At 41.2% G+C, this 21,021-nt stretch overlaps 1 long non-coding RNA gene across 2 annotated transcripts in view; it reads left to right on the forward strand.

The window, feature by feature from the left end:
• Window positions 1-19,963: 19,963 nt before the first annotated feature.
• Window positions 19,964-21,021, forward strand: part of LOC123454563 — a 33,353-nt gene continuing 32,295 nt past the window's right edge. For both annotated transcript variants that reach the window (XR_006633401.1, XR_006633400.1), the window contains exon 1: window positions 19,964-20,076. This is a non-coding gene — a long non-coding RNA (uncharacterized LOC123454563). The remainder of the gene's footprint in view (window positions 20,077-21,021) is intronic.

Here is a 21,021-nt window from a genome sequence, read left to right on the forward strand (position 1 = left end):
AATGAAAAAGATGCAGAAAGAAAAAAAAATGAGGAGACTAAAACAAAGAGGAGAAAGTGAGAAGGTATAGAGAAATCCCAGTGTTGGGGGTGGTGGTGGAGTTTTTCTTAGAGCTGCTGAAGGCAGAGCCCTGACTACCTGACCTGTTAGTCTTTTTTATTTTTATTTTTGGCCCCCAACTACTCCAGGAACTGGAGATTTCTGCTTCTTGCTGAGGGTTCTGGCCCATGTAAAAGTGGAGCAGCCCTGGGTCAGGACTGGGTGTGAGGGTGAGGGGTGTGATACAGAACCCTGTTGCTTCCTTTTCTTTCTTTCTTTCTCTCTCTCTCTTTCTTTCTTTCTTTCTTTCTCTCTCTCTCTCTCTCTCTCTCTTTCTCTCTCTCTCTCTCTCTCTCTCTCTTTCTTTCTCTCTCTCTCCCTTTCTTTCTTTCTTTCTTTCTTTCTTTCTTTCTTTCTTTCTTTCTTTCTTTCTTTCTTTCTTTCTTTCTTTTTAAGTATAGGTGTTGGAGCTCAAACTGAGTAGTTTTCCAGTTTCCTTTGGCTTCTGTCCAGCAGGAGAAACAGTGGTTTTCACTTTTGGTGTTCAGTCTGATGGGCCTTGAAACTGTGGCTGCGTGGTTACCCCTGGCTCAGAAGCCATCCTGGTCCCAATATATCAGCTGTTAACACCCACCTGCTCCTTCAGTCCCCGGGTGCAGTCCAGAGGGGCAAAAGGCAAGTCCCTTTGAGACGCTGGCTTGTCCATGCAAATACAACACTGAATAAATTAACCTCAAACCAGCAAGTTAGGGTGTAGTAGTTTAGCAGGACTAATTGCAGACAATGTAGCTGAAATGACTTTTCCAATTAGCTGCTGGTTGGAGTTTAGTTGGAGGAACTGTCAGCTCCAACGATGGGTAATTGCTTTATTGCTCACAAAACTATCATCTATTTAGAACATATGTTCTAATTACTTTGGATGGGCGTTGAAAAAGAGACCATAAATCTAATAGCACTTAAAAAAGTCTATGGTGCTTGTAAGCAACCCCAGTCCCTCACACTTTCTCTCTTGCCCAGGTTGTCATGGTAGATGGCTGTCTGTATGGAAGGCAAAGGTGGGACCGGAGGTGCCAACAGGATGCTCTGGTCACATCACCAGTAGGAGAGCCAGCGTCCCGCGCAGGCGTGCAGTTCCAAGGGGATAACTCACAGTCCTGAGGACCAGTCCCTTCTCTAGCTGCACACTTTTTTTTTTCCATTTTCCTAAAAGATTACTTTAAAAATCTTTTAATTGGATTATGCTGGGAAATTAAGCTCCTTCAGCCTGGGCTAAATTTATCCTGGACATTGTCAGAAGGAACGCCTGTAACTGCAGTCAGGGCCACGTTCCTTTGTTCCTTCCTTACCTCAGGGCTCCCAGATCTTGCAACTGTGCAAGACGGTACAGTGGTGCGTCTAGGAGTCTGGAGCGACTGCACTGAGAAAGGCTGTGAAGAAACATCTGGCTGGAGGACCGAGCTGGTCTCAAGTCAGTCTTCTTTGTCCTAAGTGCACATGACTGTTCCGGATTTTCTAGCTCCAAATCCCCTATCTCCACAGCACCGGGCCTTTATCCACAAGAAATTCTGCTTTTTCTTGGCGGTGGTGGGGAGGGGTGGGGGGATTGCTACCAGGGAAGGAGGCTAGAGAGGCCGAGGAAGGAAGCGATGTTGGTAGCAGGAGGGCCACCACAACCTCCTCCCTCGGACTCTCCAGCTGAGAGCAGGGTCCCAGTGACAGGCTCCATTTCTGCGCCAAAACGCATGGCTCGGTCTTGGCGTTGTCCCTGACCTAACTCTGAAGACATTTCCCGCCGAGGCCCAGGGGCAAGGGTCTCCCGGACTACCGCTCCTAGCTTCTCTAGCTCCCGAGCATTGCGAGGCAGCGACCTCCCTTCCAGCTCCCAGGTCCCCGCTCGGGTCCGCGGGGTCCAGCGCGGCTCCCGCCCTCACTGGAAGCTGCGGGTTGGGTCCCGCCAGCCGCGCCTCTCAGCGGGAGATAACAGCATCTGCCTGAAACGGGATACCTACTTTTGCAGCTCAATTTAGCTCTTAATAGCAGTCCTCTGAGGTGTGGTTAATTGATGGGGATAAAGGCGTAATGACTTGACGGGGAGATGCCAATGATCCTTTAATATACTCTTAAAAGAACCACCACCGCCACAAACACCGGCGAGTCATGCTTGTGTGTGTGTGGGGGGGGGGGGGCGGCGAGGGAAGGACCCCGAGACTGTGGAAGCGCGCCCAGTGCTGCTGGTACCTGGAGACCCCCGTGTCGCAGGTGAACCCTGGCTCCAAGGACCAGGCCACCTGGGGGGGGGGGCGGACCACCCGAGCGCGCAGGTCCAGTCTGTCTGGCAGAGCCTTTTCACTACGGGGAGGGAAAAGAAGCCAGGTGAAGTAGCCACAGAGCAGACGGGGCGGGGAGGAACCCGGAGCCAGGGAAGATGCCACCCCTTCCAAGGTTCAGCCACTATCTGTCCTTTCGCGGCCCAGGCTGGATGGCCACTCCCCGGGCGCCTCTCCCTGATGCCGAGGTTCTGGCGATCTGTCTGTCCTTCAACTCCAGCGAAATGGCCCCAGTGTCAGTGATCTTCTAGAACTCCGTTGTCTGGGCAACCTCAGAAGGACCCCAAAGCTGGGACAGAGAAGCACTAGTCTGCGTGTGTGTGTGTGTGTGTGTGTGTGTGTGTGTGTGTGTGTGTATGCGCTCTCAAACCGCCCCAAAGGCAGAGCTGGGTCACAGCAGCCCTGAGCACGTGGCTGTATTTAGGCCAGGTCTGCCCAGAGCCCTGGCTCCAGGCATTTTTGGATTCACCTGCTCTGAAGTGGGTCTCCTAGCCGGGTTATAGCAGCCCACCACCGCCCCGCACAGCATCCACTCGCCTTTCTCCTGCCTAACCGCACTTTGCTTGGTTCCAACGGAATCTCTGGAGGATCAAAGGAGTTAGTCGGCTCAAGCACAGAACTTAGGTTCACACAAGCACCAAAGCAGGGAGTGGGGCATGTATATATATATTTTCTGTTTGCGAGGTGACTCTCCTTAGGTATGGGCAGTGACCTTAGTAGGTTTTTACAAACCTCCTGTCTGTCTTCTTCACACTGGAAAGGAATAACCTCAACGCTTTGAGCTTTAGCTCCCTCTGGAAGCAGATGGAGGAAGGACTGAAATCACCATTCAGATCCTATTGATTTGAGAGACGGCAGGTGTTTAGGCGGCGGCTCTATCCACCTTCCGCCGCCGGGCACGTATGACATGGGCGAAGAACCCGAATTTTCCCAACCTCTCTTTCAGAGAAGTACATGTCACGGGTGTAGAGAAGCTTCGAGGGCAAGGATTTGGAGATATGAAATGAAAAATCCTAACTCGAAGAGTGTGCTGTGTGCACACTGGAGATTGTGTCCTTCTGTGGTCACTGTCTCACCTCCCCTGGGGTGGCTCTACCCTCTATGGACCGCTAGAAAATTCAAGACTTTGTAGCCACTCCTTTGAGCTCGTGACTCCTGCGCAGCCCTCAGCCTGGGAGGATGGTGACCCCAGGCTCCTAGACGCCGGCTGTCTCCTCAGGTCCTGGACTCTGAGGGGCAAGGCCCCAGTCCTGGCTGGTGATTCCTTCTCAGAAGCTTCTAGCACAGGATGGAATGCGAGACTGGCGGTTGGTCTGCTCTGATGAGGGTGCCCAAGCCTTTCCTGAAGTCCCACGGAGGTGCCTGTGGCGCTCGGGTAGCATGACCCGGTGGATCAGTGCCACCCTGAGCGATGCAGGCCCATGGCCGGACCCCTTCCCGCCCACATTCATCACCCCACAAAGACGCTTCCTTGGGGAATGTATCATCCAGGTTCCTTTATTGGGGTCCCTCCCACTCTTCCTGGGGAGGCTCCTCTAGAACTTTAACCCCAGCACCACAACCCTAGGAGAGGCTCCCGGAAGCGAGGCCCACATCCGGAGCCCGAGCGTGGCGCCCAGGGCGCGCACCCCTGGCGTCCCTGTAGCTGGGACGTCGCGGGGCGGACGCAGACAGGTAGTGCTCCAGCTCACATCCAGAGACCGCCAGCCTCTGAAGTGGCAAAGCCCCGAGCCCGCCCAGGGGTGTTCCAAAAGGATCCCTGGTCCTGCCGGTCGTGGGGTGGCGCGCGCTCTCCAAGCCCACTGAGGGTGCCCTGGGCTGTGCTGGCCTTTGGCACCCCTTTGGGTCATTGCCCCTGGGAATGGGCCCCTGCAGGAGTATGAGGACGCCCCGGCAGCCCAGCCCAGCAGGGTCAGTCAGATTCAGTGATTCAGCGTCCAATGACGCTGCTTTTGTGTGCTGACCATTTCGCTGGCCAAACTCCTAAGCCTTGCAGTTTCCAGGGCTGCCTGACAATTTGCCTGTCTTGAGAAGTCAATGGTGTTGGAAAGGGGAGGAAACGGGGCCTATGGCATGGTTGAAAGACCTCAAACTATATATTGTTCTATTTTAAGGAAGAGATTGGTTTTAACAGGTTAGAAAACTAATTAGCTGTAGCCTTTTATATGTTTTATATTTCAAAGCACAGGAAAACAACAGCAAACCCTTCCCCCACAAACCCAAACTACTGTGCAGTCAGAAAAATCAACCTGGGAGATCTTCCCAGTGATTGCTGTATAATCTTTCGACTTAGATGGCATGTCCAGCACCACCAATGCACTGAGTAGTGTCTTCTCTTAGACAGGGATCGGGAAACGGAAATACACTCCCTTCCAGCCCAAGTGTTGTGAGGACTGATTACAGGGGATTTGGCGCTCCAGATGTTGCACTTGAGGCGCTGCAAGTGTGAGCAGGTAATGCGGAGAAGAGTGACATTGTTAACAAAAAAGCATCTAATTAACAATGACTTCATTTGATTGGAAGGATGAAGAGGTCTTTTTAAATCAATCCAGATTTACTGGCCTAAGCTCAGCCAATTTATGAATATGGAGCCCAACTGGGGTCTGCTTTCTTTCAGAGATGTCATCTTAGAGGTAATAGCATAGGTGAAGTCATTTGGTTACACTGGAAACTTTTATAGTGCCTTCCTTGGGAATTGAATTCAGTGCCTCTTCATTTTATTAGGAACAGACTGACTCCATCAAGTGTGCTCTCCCTGTTTAGAGGCAGGACTGCTTGAAACAATTAGGCTCACAATTAGCATAGTTTTACTGACCCCAGCAGCAACACCGCTCCTTAGATTATCCATTTCTTCAAAGTCAGGGAAAAGCTGGTGCACAACATGCATGCCAGGTGTCCAGGCTCGGGAACTAAACCCACAGGCCCGGGACCAAAGGTGGTACAGAAAGCTCTCCAATCGTCCCCAAGTGTTTGTCTCGGAAACGTTGTAGCTTTTGATCCCCAATTTGATTCTAGATCCTATGATATCTCTCTATTATGACATGACCTTAAAAACTTGTCTCCTTTGGTTGTATTTTGGCAGAATTGCATTTAAGGAAGTGCATTCCACCCATTACGTTCTGTCCTATGTGCTAATAATGCTGTAGAAAATGTTAGGGAAGAAGGAGAGGGACATAGGGAGAGGCAGAGAGACAGAGACAGAGAGGGGTGGGGGAGAGACAGAGACAGACACTGATGGCGTTCTTAAAGTTCTTTTAGATGATAAGGTAAAGGCTCAGGGTGCGTACATTCCTTAAAATCTACATAAATCCAGTGCTCAAGAGTCTGATGCAGGAGATAATGTATTTAAGGTCAACTTGGGCTACTTAGTGAGTTCAAGGCCAGGCTAGTTTACTATGTCTTAAAAAAATCTATGGGGAAGGCTATAAAGTACATATTGGTAAAAGAAGTTATTCAATTTTGTAGGCGTACCTGAGAGACTTGCTATGCCCATTTCACTGTAAGCTCAGTTAGTTGGTGGCCAACATCTTTAGAAAGACAGAATGTCTGCAGTCCAAAGCCATATGAAAAAGAAAAGGTTTTGTTATTTTCACTGTCCTAGTAGTGAGGGTGTTATATTTACATGATTGTTTTCTTTTCCATCTTCCAAGTTCTTAAAATACATATTTCTCTGTACCATTTCACTAGATTAAATTGCTGACAGTTCATCAGTAGCAGTCACAATATAATTCCCCTAGCCTTATTAAATCAATAAATACTAGATTCATGCATTGAATTAAAAATGCATCAGCGTGACCAGGAATTGTGATCATATGGCCACAGACCTTGGAATCAGAGGTGCCACTCCAAAAATTGCATGGTTAGCATTTATTTAACCTCTTTTTCTGTTTTGAATCTGCAATTAGTATTCTGAGGTTTGGGCATTTCAGAAACTGTTGTGACTTAAGGAAATTGTGGTTTGTTTAATTTCTTAAAATCTTTTCACTAACTCCTCATGTTTAACCATGAAAATGACACCTGCATTGGACAATGGTAACACACTGTGACTTTACAGCTCTTTTCATTTAGGGTATATACTTTCACTTATAATACATTGTACTACTAAGACATACTTAGTTACATAGACTTATACACAAACAGAAGTAAATTTAGATACACATGTTTTTGTTTGTTTTTCAGCATGGTATACCAAATTCAGGATGTCTTGCACACTAGGCAGATACCTGGGCACTGAGCTATGTCCTCAGTCCCTGGTTTTGTATATGAAGTAAATAGACTCAGTGTGAATATATCATTGTATATTGATTTTTACCAGTTTCATTTTTAAAAGAGATCACATTTATCTTTTAGCACTGTCAACTGTTATAAACCAAGTATTTATCATCTTAAAATGTTATTTATTTATATCATCTGATTTGCTTGTTGTAGTTTATACCACCAGAGGTAACTAAAAATTTCAAGTCTTTAAACTTAACATAACACTTAGAAAATTAGAGGTCTCTTCAATATTATATTTGGTGTGTGAAGAAATACTTCCAATGTGGCTTAACAGTAATTGTTCTACTAAGTTATATATTTGCATGTAAATTTATAGTTTGTCCCTCCTAAAAAGGGAACATGTGAAACACTTGAAAGTTGCATGAAAAAAGTGATATTACTCTAGTCAGATCATGCCAATTAACAATTATAATTATTTAAAATATGCACCCTTTATTGATGTCAGCCAGCCTATTTATTGCTAAATTCTGAAGACATAGTCATTGGCCCTTGGGTTCACCAACTGTAGAAGAAAAATCTTTATTTGACGAAATAGGCAATCAACTGAAATCTATCCTCTTTAAATAAACTGATTCTTCAGTATTTTCCCAGTGTTGGTGCAAGTTGTTGTCTGTGATGTCCCCCAGGGCTCTTTCCTCTGCTCTCTGATTTGGTATATAAAGCAGCTCTGAATGATGGATTACTGTGTCATTGCAGCCAGCGAAGGATTAATTTGTTTCATTGATTTCTCTTTAGGCAGATTGCCAGGATTTGCTGCTTCCCACCTTTCCCCATGACTTCCAGAAGTAATAGACAGTAATAGCCTAAGACAAATCAGCTCCTTCTTGTAAAAACAGAACAAGGAAACTCAGAGTCCTAGGAAAGCTATGGCAAACATTTTTTATTGGCATTCTTGGGAGAGCAATTAGTAAGCTACTTTGTTTTAGAAATATTTTTAATTGAAAAAACTTGAATTAATGGCATACAATACAACATTATTAATAGATTATAAGCAAATATCTGTAATGTTTGTTGCAAAAATGGTTTCTAATTTGCAAGCGACCTGTTTAACCAAGAGGAAAAGTATGTTATCTATGTGGTTGGCAGGTGTTTTCCCTTCTCTGACAAATTTTGAAACCAAACAACATGTCATGTAACTTTAAGTCAATTTGCCTATAAGTTTGTATAGGATTTCTTGACCCAAATAATTTTTGGAACCTTTGAACAATGTTTGGGAGTATCAGGACATATAAATACAATTGTTTACAGAAAAAAAATAACATTTCTGATTAAAAAGTAGTAACTAGTCATAAGAAATAATTTACAAAGATTGGAAGTGTCATTTTGTGTGTTTCATCCAACTCTTTCCCCTCAAACATTTAATATGATTAATATTAATATTGAAGTCATTTATACTGACCGTATGGTTTCACGATACATATACTTTAATCATTGTGTTATTTTGGATAAATTATCTATATATGTTGTTTTATCTATTTATTACAGAGAGAGAGGAAGAGGCAGATAGGGAGAGAGAATGGGCACATCATAACTTCCAGCCACAGCAAACGTACTCCAGACACATGTACCACCTTGTGCATCTGGCTTTCATGGGTACTGGGGAATTGAATCTGGGTCCTCAGGCTTTGCAGGCAAGTGCCTTAACTGCTGAGCCATCTCTTCAATCCAGATTCTCTGTACTTTTGAGGCAGGCTCTCACTTCAGCCAAGGCTGACCTTGAATTCACTCTGTACCCCAGGTTGGTTTCAGACTCACAGCAATCCTCCTACCTCAGCCTCCTGAGTGCTAGGATTAGAGATATGTGCCACTATGCCTGGCAAGAAATTAGATTCTTAATATTCCATTTTTGTACATAAAGTTGTATATTTGAATAAATATTTAATCATTCGTATGTCTATTTTTTACAACATATCATTAGCAGAAGAGGTTACTTGGTCAATTCCTTGGTCTGAAGGTACAGACTGTTCTGGAGAGTATTTGTATTTATTAGCAAGATGTTTTCCAGAAAAGTTCTTCCACTTTATACCAGTACTTTGGGGGAAAAAATTCCCCCTTGATATAGTGTTCTAATTTATGTTATACAAGCCAAGAAAAGAGAAAAACATTCTTTTCCTTGTGTTCTGAAAGCAATAGTAGCATTTTGCATGTACTTAATTTCTCTGAAGTATTTTCCCAACTGCAGATGTGAAATAGGCTGGTTATACAAATCTATTTGTTTCCCTTCTGTAGTGCTGAAAATTATATTGATTTAATGATCTCAAGTTATACTTTTTATGCAATTAGTTGTGTAGTAAAAACTAATATTGTCATGTGCTAATGTCTTTCTCCCTCTCTATTGTGCTATGGTGGTAGTCCATGCAATATCAGCAAGTTTATGCTTTTCCTTTGCTTTGCTGAAAGGAAAAAGGAACATCTGTTTCCTTTATATAACTGCATCATAATGATAACAATTAAATAGCTATTATGGTAGTATACAGTAAATATATTTTGCTGAATGACCTATACTTTCTTGCTGAAAAATTTCAGAGATATGTCAGTTTTTTACAGGTTGGTTCCTTGTAGCAGTTTATGTTGGATAAATAATTGTATTTTTTATTTTTCATAGCAAAAACAGTCAACCTGATGAATAAACACTAGGCCTTCAGATGTTATCCTCTTGAATAATATTTCTCTCAAGCATATTTGGAGTAAAAATTATTTGGCATCTCCCAATATTCTTTTTTCCTAATTAAAATTTTTTTTAACAAGGAGGGAGGGAGGGAGTGGGAGAGATAAAGAGGGAGAGAGAAAGAGGGAGAGACAGAGAGAAAGAGAGAGAGAGAGAGAGAGAGAGAGAGAGAGAGAGAGAGAGAGAGAGGATATGAATGGGTATGCCAGGACATCTTGCTGTTGCAAACAAACTCTAGACACATGCTCCACTATATCTGGCTTTATGTGGATACCTGGGAATCAAACCTGGGTTGTTAGGCTTTGCATGCAAGTGTTTAAACCACTGAGAAATCTCTACAGCTCTAAATGTATTTTTTTAATATATTTTTTAAATTAATTATTTATTTATTAGAGAGCGACAGACACAGAGAGAAAGACAGATAGAGGGAGAGAGAGAGAATGGGCACGCCAGGGCTTCCAGCCTCTGCAAACGAACTCCAGATGCGTGCACCCCCTTGTGCATCTGGCTAACGTGGGACCTGGGGAACCGAGCCTCAAACTGGGGTCCTTAGGCTTCACAAGCAAGCGCTTAACCGCTAAGCCATCTCTCCAGCCCTCTAAATGTATTTTTTATTATTTATTTGCGAACAGAGAGAAATAGAGAGGGGGGAATGAAACAGAGAGAGAGAGAGAGAGAAAGAGAGAGAGAGAGAGAGAGAGAGAGGGCACAAATGGACATACTCAGGTCCCTTGCCACTGCAAACAAACACCAGATCCCTATGTCACTTGCACACATCTGGCTTTATGTAGGTACTGGGCAATTGAAACCAGGCCATGAGGCCTTACAAGCACCTTTAACTATTGAGCAATTTCCTTGGCCTTTCCCACTATTCTTAAATGGGTTTACTAAGTAACTCATCAAATAATTCATTTTATTTTACAATCCATTTGTGGAAGTTTTAAAAAAATTATTTATTTATTTATTTATTTGAGAGAGAGAGAGAGAGAGAGAGAGTTCCAGGGCCTTTAGCAGCTGTGAGCAAACTCCAGATGAATGCACCACCTTGTTCATCTGGCTTATGTGGGTCCTGGAGAATCAAACCTGGGTCCTTTGGTTTTTGCAGGCAAGTGCCTCAATTACTATGCCATTTATCCAGCCCCACAAGTGTATTTTTAAAAATTTATTTTGGAGAGAGAGAGAGAGAGAGAGGACATTTTTTCTTTTAAACTAAAGTGAAAGATAAAACATTACCAGTATTGTTGAAACTGTCTTATGGCTGCTAAAGATGTACTCTTTTCCTAAATTTGACAGTTATTTTGCTTTTTGAGATATTTTAGAAAAAGACAATCTAAAAAAATGTGACCTAAATCATTTATCCTTAAATAATTTAAAAAAATTTTTGAGGAGAGTGTCGTGGCACATGCCTTTAATCCCAGCACTTGGGAGGCTGAGGTAAGAGAATCGTTGTGAGTTTGAGGCCAGCCTGAGACAACATAGTGTATTCCAGGTCAGCTTGGGCTAGAGTGAGACCCTACCTCAAAAAACAAACAATTAAAAAAAAATTGGATTATAACAGCTGTTAGAACCCTTTTAGTCTTGTGGGGCGGGGGGTCATGCTTAATCTGCTTTACGGTCCTTGTCTGAAAAATTGGTTTCTGATGTTTGTTTTATCCACCATTTAAAAAAATAAACAATTCTCTCTTGAGCTCCATATTGAGCAAAATTATAAAAACCTAATGAAGGAGGCTTAGAGAGATGAGGTAGTTTCACTAATGCTATATAGTTAGTCAAAGAGCAAGGACTTCTCTTGACTTCAATTCAGGTATTCTCTTCATAACTTTTAGGGATTTTTGAAATTTAAATTAATTTTATTTTTTTAAAGATTATTTATTTCCAAGGAGAGAGAGAGAGAGACCAGGACCTCTAGCCAGTGCAAATGGACTTCAGATGCATGTACCACCTTTTGCATCTGGCTTTACATGGGTACTGGGGAATTGAACCTGGATCCTTAGGCTTTGCAGGCAACATCTCTCTGGCCCTAGGGATTATTTGTAAGGAGAATGAGTAGGACACATAAGGAGGAAAGGGAGAGGAGCAAGAGAAGAAGATAAGAGATTTTTTTCTGAATATACTTTTTTTTCTGTAGGGAAAACAGTAAAGTCACATCAGCCTGTAGCTTCTTATGGACTGAGAAGTCTGTGTGTCTTAAAGCCCGTGACACCCTTTTGTGTTCTTTAAAACTTTCTTGGGAATATGATAGTTTGAGTATTAAGAGACCTTTTGTAGTTTCTTTACCAGTAACTGGTCCAGGATGGCCACAGCCGTCTCTTCATATGCGTGTGTTTTTGTGTGTCTAATTTTTGATATATTTCTGTCAGTGAGGGTTTTAACTACTGCTTCCTTTTTGGTGTAGTTTGTGCTATGTTCTCATCACAAATGACTTTCCATTTGAAAATACCTTTGTTTTCAGCTTCTGTTTGGTGGCCAATATGCCAGAGTACCAAAGTGAGAATAGCGCAAACAGAATGATGTGGAAACACGCTTTTAAAACCTCTTTGGAGAAAAACCCTATTCTAAATGCAGCAGTGTAGAATTACATGCATGTACTTTCTCTTTCTGGATTTTACTCTAACAAAGTTAATTCATGCTTAGTTGAGATGACTAAGGTTGAGTCATGTTCACCCAGTGCCATGCCACTGCTGTGGGGAAGGGAAAAACAAAACAGCACTATGTCTGGTGGTTAGAGTTACGTATTCCTGTTTAAAACCATTTTTTTCCCAAAGCTGTTGCATCAAGATCAAATAATGGGTTTAATAAATCATTTGCTCCCTCCTATGCATACATATTCTTGGAAAGTTATAATACTAAGATGGGTGTGGTGGCTCAAACCTATAATGCCAGCACTCAGGAGATTGAGATAGAGGGGCGTCTGTGCGTTTGAGGCCAGCCTGGGGCTATCGAGTGAGTTCCAGGTCAGCCTAGGCTAGAGCAAATCTCTGTCCCCTGCCTCAACCCCACAAAAAGCTCATAATACTTATGCTAGTAGTCATATTATTTAGGGTAAACACAACTAATTTGTAGCCTTATCAGTGCTATAAATGTTCTCACAGTGGTTGTATTTTTATTTCATTATTTATCTATTATTTAGTTAACCAATTAGTCTTTTTGACTCAGAGTCTCACTCTGTATTCCAGACTGGCCTAGAACTTGTAGTAATTTTCCTGCCCCAGCCTCCTAAGTGTTGGCATTATAGGCATGAGCCAGCATGCTTGGTATAGGGTAGTTGTATTTTAAGAGTACACCAGATAACACATTTGTCTTTGAACATAGTAGGTCAAATGGTCTTATAGATACAGCACGTAATATTAGGCACATTAACTTAGCAACGCATTATACACACATAGCACATAGACACATAGTAGCATAATAAGTTAATTAATTAAATCTAATGTAATCAAATGCCATTTTACTTAGGCATATTTTGGTCACACTGATTAAATATAATTTTTTTTTCATTTCTATCTTCAGTGGATATGTATATAAGAATATTTTATGATGCTGTGAATATTTTTAAAGTTATCTTTTCAACTTAATTAATTTGTGGAGAGCATTTGTCATATAAAGACTTTTCTACATTGGTTAACTGTCTCCACGTTGCTCCACAGAGTAAATGAACCTGACAAATGTGATTTTTTTTTTTTTGCCATATATTTCCAAGGTTACTGTGCCTCAGTGATCTTTGTCTTTATTATTGGTATTTTTGAGGCAGAGCTTCACTGTCACCCAGGTTGACCTGGTGCTTATTCAGGTTGGCTTCAAACTCACAGTGGTCCTCCTCCCCCTACCTCCTGAGTGCTGGGATTAAAGGGTGCACCACTACGCCTGGACGAACACTCATAACAGCATGTGTGTGCACCTCTTCTTAGTTCTGAATGTCTTCATTTTAGTCCAAATTAAAATCATTTCAAAACTAGATGTGTATTTTCCATCAACACAGCTAGCATCCAATCCATAGTTATGACCTCAGAATTTATTGGTGGGGAAATAGGGTAGAATATTCTCCAATCAGTGTTAGGTTTGTAAATTTGTAATATTTTCTCCAGTTCTTGTTTTGAATCTCCAGCTCTAGGATATTTCCTTCACTTGAGTCTCAGTGAGATAAAGCTATTTCTATCTCAATGTTTTTGGAATATAGTCAATATATTTATCTTCTTGTTACACATAAGACATATTGAGTATATAAGTCATAATACTTGCCCTTAGGATAATTGATATTACCTTTTACTTGAAATTAAACAGAATATATTTTGTTCATATAATGTACTCATGTGATTTTTACTAATCTTTCTATATTAACAGAAAAAGAAAATGCATTTAGTTTTCCTTGCTGTTCACCTTTTCTTTCTTTTCTCCTTTCTTTCTCTCTCTCTTTTGAGATAGGATCTCATGCGTTCCAGGGTGGTTTTGAACTATTTATGTAACTGAATATGACCTTGAACTCCTATCCTCCTACTTTACCTCCTAAGTGTTAGGATATAGGAATGAGGCGCCATGCCAGGCTGGTTTTATGTTTTTTAAAAAAAAAAAAACAAAACTTCTTGCAATTGTAATTTGGGAACAACCAAAATTACAGTATTTACAACATGTGTCTTGAATAGTACGTGACATTTGCTACTTCAGATCAGTTTTTAAGTCATGCTAAGCTTTTTCTCAATACTCTATTTTAAGTTGGACCCACTGATTTAATTATCTCCCTGGAAATTAAAAAAAATGTTGTGTATTGGTGTTTTCTTTTCTTTCCTTTTTCTTTTTTACTTTTTGATTTTTGAGGTAGGGTCTTGCTCTAGCCCAGGTTGACCTGGAATTCATCTATAGTCTCAGGATGGCCTTGAATTCACAGCGATACTCCTGCCTTGGCCTCCCAAGTGCTGGGACTAAAGGTGTGTACCACCACCCATGGCAGTAGGCTTACTTTTCTAAGAGGCAACTAAGAAAGCTCATGTGGGTTTAAATTAGAAACTCCACTAAATATGAAAGCAGAACAGATTTAAAAGATTATTTTTTAAAAAACATTTTATTTCTTTATTTATTTGAGAGAGAAAGAGAGAGAGAGAAAGAGAGAGAGAGAGAGAATTGGCATGCTAGGGCCTCCAGCCAATGCAAAGGAACTCTAAATGCATGCATCCTCTTGTGCATCTGGCTTATGTGTGTGGGTCCTGGGGAAGTGAACTTGGGTCCTTTGGCTTCACAGGCAAACACCTTAACCACTAAGCCATTTCCCCAGCCTGAAAGTCAATATTTTTATTTGCAGTATATATGATCAAGACTTAATATTTATTGGCAACTTTTATATATGCGATGTACCTTGATAATCAAGACTTTTGTTGTTATGTAAGCTTGCCTAATTAGTTTTCCTATCCAAGAGAAGTATAAAAGCACTTCAAAAAGCCAGACACGGTGCCACATAACTGTAACTCCAGCACTAAGAAGATGCCGGTAGGAGGACAGGGAGGTAAAGGCCAGTCTGGGTTATATAATGAGACCCACTTTCAAAAAACTCAGGAATGGTCCTGCATCTCAGTGGTAGTGCACTTGCCTAGTAAGCATGAAACCCTCCTAGGGTTTGATCCAAAGTAATAAAACTCAAAACAAACTACAACCCCCTTACCTATCATCATTGTTTGTGAAGTACATTTCATGTGTTATTTAATTCGTTAATAATGTAAAATGCAAACCTACCTTTGTGCCAATGAAGAAGCTGAGGCTAACAATATTAAATAATTTACCCAAGTCCTATAGCTAGTGAGTGACAGAGCAAGTATTTCAGTTGACATATGTGCTGTTCTAGGGCCTATTTCATTATGATTTCATTTGAATGGGTCAAATCATGTTCTCTCAAGTATGCCGATGTGCATTAAGCAACTTGTATGATGCAAAGGAGGGTTTGTATAACTTCACATTATTCTTTTATCTCAGTATATGCAATAGTATAGTATTTTCTAACTTTAAAAAATATTTTATTTTCAATTACTTATGAGAGAGAGAGAGAGAAAGAGAGAGAGAGAGAGAGGGAGAATAGGCACACCAGGGCCTCCAGCCTCTGCAAATGAACTCCAGATGCATGCACCACCTTATGCATCTGGCTTACGTGGGTCCTGGGGAATCAAACTGAGGTCTGTTGGCTTTGCAGGCAAGTGCCTTAGCCACTAAGCCATCTCTTCAGCTCTATTTTCCAACTTTTGATTATGTAGTCTTATCAGTGTTGGTGTACTATTTAGCATAGAGATGAAATCACGGTAGTATCACAGAGGCACATTTTTTTTTTTTTTGCCAGTAGATTTGCCTAGCTGTTAAATATAATTTCCTGCCAGACTAAAAAATGAATAGAAGAAAATTTTGTTTCTGACTCTTGTTTCATATGTGTGTGTGTAGTTAGTATATAGTGACTTTAGAGGAGAAAAAAATGTAATGTTTCTCTTGGTAGGTATTTTATTGTGCTATGTCTACTAAAATAAAGTTACACAAACTTGGTGACTTAAGCAATTGGAATTTACTGTCTCTATTGTAGAGGACAGAAGTACAAGGTGAAGGTTTCAGCAGGGCTGATTCATTCTTCTTTTCTTCCTTCCTTCCTTCCTTCCTTCCTTCCTTCCTTCCTTCCTTCCTTCCTTCCTTCCTTCCTTCCTTCATTCTTTTGTTCCTCCCTCCTGCTTGCTTACTTTCTTCTTTCTTTCTTTCTTTCTTTCTTTCTTTCTTTCTTTCTTTCTTTCTCTCTTTCTTTTTCTCTCTCTCTCTTTCTTTCTTTCTTTTTTCTCTCTCTCTTTCTTTCTTTTCTCTTTCTCTCTCTCTTCCTCTCTCTCTCTCTCTCTTTCTTTCTTTCCTTTCTTTTTTTGAGGTAGGGTTTCACTCTAGCTCAGGTTGACCTGGAATTCACTATGTAGTCTCAGGGTGGCCTCGAACTCACAGTGATCCTCCTACCTCTGCCTCCCGAGTGCTGTGATGAAAAGTGTGTGCCACCACACCTGGCTTTAGGGCTGGTTCATTCTAAGGGCCACAAGAGGGACACTGTTCCACGCTCTTTTCTGGCTCCTGCAGGTGTGCTGAAGAAATTTGGTGATTTTGGCTTGTAGATGTGTTTCTCTGAACCTATGCCTTCATCTTCACGTGGTTTCATTTCTGTGTGCATGCCTTTCTCATGTCCAGATTTCTTTATTGATAAGCACACTGGTAATATTGGGCCAGGGACAACTAATAATGTCATCTTAAATTGATCATTTGCAAAATCCCTATTTCCAAATATTGTCACATTATAGGAACTGGAGGTTAGGATATTAACATCTTTTCTGGGGATACAGTTCAACTTATTAGCAAGAGCAAATTTTTCTGATGTGTGTATGTATTTGAAAACTCTGCAGTAGTGGCTATGCACATAAGCTTGAGTTTCGTGTAAACACTGGCATAATTGTATGAACATATTTCAATTGCTGAGTCATATATGAATATTTGTTTTGGAATAGGGCTGAGTTTGGACTTGTTTGTTTTTTATGAAAAATGTAGGAGGAAGAAACTGGAGAACTATTGAAGATGTGATTAGATTTAAGTTTGATTAGTCTTTAAAATGTGTGGGCTATAATAAGATCCTTGTAGCTGGTGATAGGATAAAGTTGAGATTTCTGTAAGGATTTGGGGCAAGAGGTTGTTACAAAGTAAGACAGAGCATGGATCAAAGCCCTTGCTGTAGGCATCGTGGGCAGTGGTCATGTACGGAGGCTTTGGGGCAATTTATGTTGTCAAGAAATCCCAGCTCAGGCTCTTCAAACTGGTGAATGTGGGTTTTAGCTGTTGAACTTCAATGAGATATTCTAGGATTTATTTGAATTTTATTTTGTAGAAAATCTGAACAATATCTGTAATAAAGACACAGATACAAAACCTTACTACTCGGTTTATCATTGTTAATATAATAACATTGTGAGATGATTCTTATCAAGTTCTTGCCAAGTTTTTCATTGAGATTATATTACATAAATAGTGTGTTATTTCTTAAAAAGTAGAGTCCTTAGTGTTGTTTTTTTTTTAATCTATGGCTTAATTTGGGGTATATTGTATAATAGGCCTGGTGGTTGCTGGTGATGAATTGATTCATCCTATTTCATAGAACATGGGACTTTGTGCGACTGAGTCCATGTCCTTCAGTCCTGTCCTCACAGCATTCATGCTGATGCTGAGATGTCTTCAGTGGTCTTGTTAACTGTCCTGGCGTCATTCCTGCAGCCAGAGGTCCAGGTTTTGTCATATTAGGCACCTCTGCCATCTTCTCCTTCCTCTGAAGCTACTTAACAGTTCTCAGAATTTCATGTAGCCTTTTGCGCCTCCATAATTTTTTAAGCGCCTCTCTGCCACCAACACCCTTTTTCTATCCATTCCTCTGTCCAGTAGATACTCCAACACTTATCTCAAATGACACTTCATCTCGGAAGCCTTTATTTCAAGCCAAGTTTTCCTTCGTTTTAATACTTGCTATGAAAGTGTTGTAGAACTGATTGCAGGGTATTGGATCAGCCAGTTTTCATCTTTCTCAGTTTTACTGGACTGTTTCTTAAATGCTTTGCTATGCATTTTAGAAATGGGAAACTGAACTCAAGGGCAGCTTGTGAAGGCCGTAGCCTAGCAGAGGATGCCCAGTTTTAGTGGGTTGGTGGAGGGCAGTGGTACAGAATATAAGGAAGGCTTTGCTGTTAAAGAGAATATACCTGGAACACCCATTAAAATATAATGGTGACCGAAAACGCTGCTTTAAAGTTAAAGTTTCCTTCTTTGCAGGTGGCATTGGGCTCACAGCATAGCTGGTAGCAGATGTTCTCCGTAGCAGTGTTTGACTTCCCTGATCTGTACCTGCAAGAGCTTCGTGTCAGTGACAGCCCTGCCCTGGTATGATGCTGCACTTTCCCACGGCATCCTTCCCGTGATAGCGGAGGAGCCGAGTTAGAGTGGAACCTTTTGTCTTTGAAAATAGCTGTGGAGGGGGTGGGAGAAGTATGTTTAAGTCATATCGATGCTGCTGTTTCCCTGAGAGTGAATCCTGTGTTGTCTTTGAGTGTGTCACAGAGCCCTCACACAGTGCCTTGCTTGGAGTATTTGATTTAACTTGAATTGTTAGCTGATTCATATGGATTAAAAGTTTTTTGTTTATTTTTATTTGTTTATTTGAGAGTGACAGACAGAGAAAGAGGCAGATAGAAAGAGACAGATAGAGAGAGAATGGGTGCGCCAGGGCCTCCAGCTACTGCAAACGAACTCCAGACGCCTGCGCCCTCTTGTGCATCTGGCTAATGTGGGTCCTGGGAAATCACTACTGGAACCAGGGTCCTTAGGCTTCACAGGCAAGCGCTTAACCGCTAAACCATCTCTCTAGCCCTGATTGTTATGGATTTTTTAAGAAACAGTTTTTAGGTCAATTTATCCTTTTAAGTAATGAAGAGGGACATTAGTTTTATTCATAATAATGTTTTTTTTTTTGATCCTCAACACTTGTGAAAGAAATTCAGCTAAAACATAAAATTCCATTTCAAGAATTAGAAGAAACTTTTAAAAATATTATTATTTGCAAGAGTCCTGTTTTCAAATGTGATCACATTCATAGGAAATGGAGGTTAGGACATCAGCCTCTTTTTGGGGGGATACAATTCAACTTATTAGCAATAGGCAATATTATTTGAGAGAAAGAGAAAGAGAGAGGGGGGCTGGGCACATCAGGGCTTCTTGCCACTGCAGATGAACTCAGGACACATGCTCCACTTTGTGCATCTAGCTTGACTTGTGTACTAGGGAATTGAACCTGGGCAGTCAGGCTTTGCTTGCAAGCAGCTTTGACCACTGAGCAATATCTCTAGCCCAGGAGACATATTTTAGTACAAAGCCTCCCTATTCACAAGAACGAATGCTGTAGCTAATAACTAAAGTATTTTTCTTCATAAGAGTATTTTTCAGAATTCTGGAAAATGTCAGAGTAATTTCGGCTACATTCATATTGCATTTAATGCTATTGAGAATATTGCTAACATTAACAAAAATATTCTGTAATTTCCTCAGTTATTGCTACTGGTGATGAGGGATATAAAGTTGGCATGCTTTCATGTTTTGAGCACTATCATTAGACACTTCTGATTTTACATGTCAGAAACCATATTTTTGTTAAGGCACCTGAGAATAGTTTTAGATGGGAGTAGAGGTCAGGGTCTATTTATTGTATATTCATGTCAGAGACATATAGAACACCATAATGAGTGTATCAGTAGGTACATATATAAATTAAACATTATAAAATATTTGTTTATTTGAGAGAGACAGAGAAAGAAGCTGACAGAGAAAGAGAGAGAATGGGTGTGCCAGGGCCTCCAACCACTGCAAATGAACTCCAGATTCATTTGCCCCCTTGTGCATCTGGATTATGGGGGTCCTGGGGAATCAAACCTGGGTCCTTTGGCTTTGCTGGTAAATAGCTTAACTGATAAGCCACAAACATTTTAATATATTGGTTTTTATGCATTTCTTTGCTTTTTAAAAAGTTTATCAGAACATATATCAGAATATAGTAGTTTGGGATCAAAAGACAGATTTTATTTGGTACTGATCATTTTATCTTGTTATTTCCCATGACCACCGTGACAGTCATCTTGCAGATGTAAGCCCTTGTTCATCAGGGAGCTGTGGCAAGGGAACTGACCCATCAACAAGTCCGTCTTCATTGGGGAAAAGCAACTTGAAGCCTTCCTACTGATGGTGAGTTGGTCATGTTCATATGTGAGCAGTTTCGCACCGTATGTCTACAGTTATCAAACTCACTACAATTTGGCTTAAACTGTTTATTGAGACGTTATTGGGCTGTTGAACTGTGACCCTTCATCACTTGAGTGGAGGGGATAGCATAGTAATCAACAGTGAGGAAATGGAAGTAGTAGTCAGTTGCTTCCAAATGTACTTAAAAGCAGTTCTTTTTTTTTTTTTTTTGAGTTGGGGAGTCTCATCATGTTAATTAGGCTGGCATTGAACTTCTGAACTACAGTTACTCTCTTGCTTCAACCTCCCAACTTCCTAAGACTATAGGCATGAACCACTCACACGTATCTGAGAGAAATTTGATCAGTGCCTTGCCTTACCTCCATTATATCTCCATATAGCACGTGCTAGATAAAATTCATGACTCTTATTTGAATGAGAATTGACAAGAAAAGAATCACAGCTGGTTATGTATATATATATGCATATTTATTTTAAAATGTATTACTGGGGCTGGGAGATGGCACAGAGGGTAAGGTGCTTGTCCCACACTCATGAGAACCTGAGTTCAGGTACCCAGCACTCGTGAAAATACTGGCGTGGTGGCATAGACCTTAATGGCAGTACTAGGGAGGCAGAAACAGGAGGGTTCTCGGTGCTTGTTGGCTGGTTTGTTTTGCAGAGTTGCTGAGGTCTTGGTTCAGTGAGAGGTCCAGTCTCAAAAAATAAAGTGGAAAGCAATTGAAGAAGACACCCAACATTGACTTCTGGACCCTACTTGCACTTACACACATACACACATGTACACACACACACCTCCCCCTCACTACTGATTTCTGAAATTTCAGGATAAGTTTACTGTTAAGGTAAAGATTGTATTCTACTTCAAATAGATTAATTTGATCTTTCAATTAGTAGCCATTGTTAATGCTTGTCATAGTCTGCTAT

The sequence above is a fragment of the Jaculus jaculus genome, chromosome 14 (assembly GCF_020740685.1).
Source record: "Jaculus jaculus isolate mJacJac1 chromosome 14, mJacJac1.mat.Y.cur, whole genome shotgun sequence".
NCBI lineage: Eukaryota > Metazoa > Chordata > Mammalia > Rodentia > Dipodidae > Jaculus > Jaculus jaculus.